Here is a 1,241-nt window from a genome sequence, read left to right as displayed (position 1 = left end):
GAACATATCCAGGGTCTGTTGGACTGGATTCGTCGTACAGCGCAATGGAGGCAGTAACGTGTAACTCAGCAGAATCTGAGAAGAGCAGCACCAGCTGCAAAGAGCTGTGCCTTTTACCGTTTACTTCACTGTGTTTACCTTCATTAGAACAGCTAAAGAGCAACCGTTTTAACCACACGCACCTCTAGACACATATGCACACACACACACACACACACGTTGAACTGCCCACTTATTCCCCCTATTATTAGTTTTATGAAGGAGATGTCCGGTCACCAAGGCACATGATGTATGTGTGTTAGTGCCCTGGTACCTCATCTATAAAACTACCGTATGCTCAAAAGATGGCGTACGCCAGTTTCGAAGCAATCTTTGCGATTTATAAAAAACAAACTCGAAGGGAGGATGTGCGTTCCTCCACGGACACTTTGACTCATGCGTACGCACAACAACGGGAGAGACAAGAAACTGCGACACTGTCGGCAGAAGGAAGAATGGAGAGAAATGTGAAAATAAAACCATAAATAAAATGTTACTCATTTATCATACATCAAGAATTCATTTGCAAAAATGTATGAAAGCCAATCTTAAAATGATTAAACAAACGCCTGTTTGAGACTCCTCAGTGCACACAAAAACATAACTTGAACAAATAAATAAATACGGATATGTTATTTAAAACCACCTGGAATATGTTGTCTTAATGTTATGAAATGTTTTCTCATAGATGATGCGGTAAGCAGAAGGACAGAGTAACGTTAAACTGACGCCGTTTTGTTGTACTATAGGTTGTATAGATACGAGCATGGTTTATACTATAATGTTTAATAATGTTTTATGCCGTTTGCCAAGACTTGATAAGTCGCTCATAAAACACAGGAGGCATGGAAACTAAGAACACCATATGTGGTAAATTGTACAGCTAATATAACAACACATGAGTTGTATTTCCTTTAACTGGTGGATATAGAGTTGCTGCAGTGGAGACGCTGCGCACAGCTGATCGACAGCTGGGACGCAAACCACCAAATACGAAAACATAATTTCGTATTACTTAATTCAGATCCGGAGGGATTCCCCGATCATTTCTTACAGTTTCTCATCAACGGGGTGTCTCCTGTCCCCGGTACAAACACACTGCCTGAGGAAGGCTATGTGTTTTTTTGTTGTCATTAACCTTTTTCGGACCACTTATTTATTTATTTTGGTGAAGATCCGATCCATACTGCTACTCTTGTTCA

This window comes from Notothenia coriiceps, unplaced genomic scaffold, assembly GCF_000735185.1.
Source record: "Notothenia coriiceps isolate Sejong01 unplaced genomic scaffold, NC01 NC01_scaffold00000339, whole genome shotgun sequence".
NCBI lineage: Eukaryota > Metazoa > Chordata > Actinopteri > Perciformes > Nototheniidae > Notothenia > Notothenia coriiceps.
The sequence above is the reverse complement of the archived record's forward strand: the minus strand, read 5'-3'. Positions refer to the sequence as shown.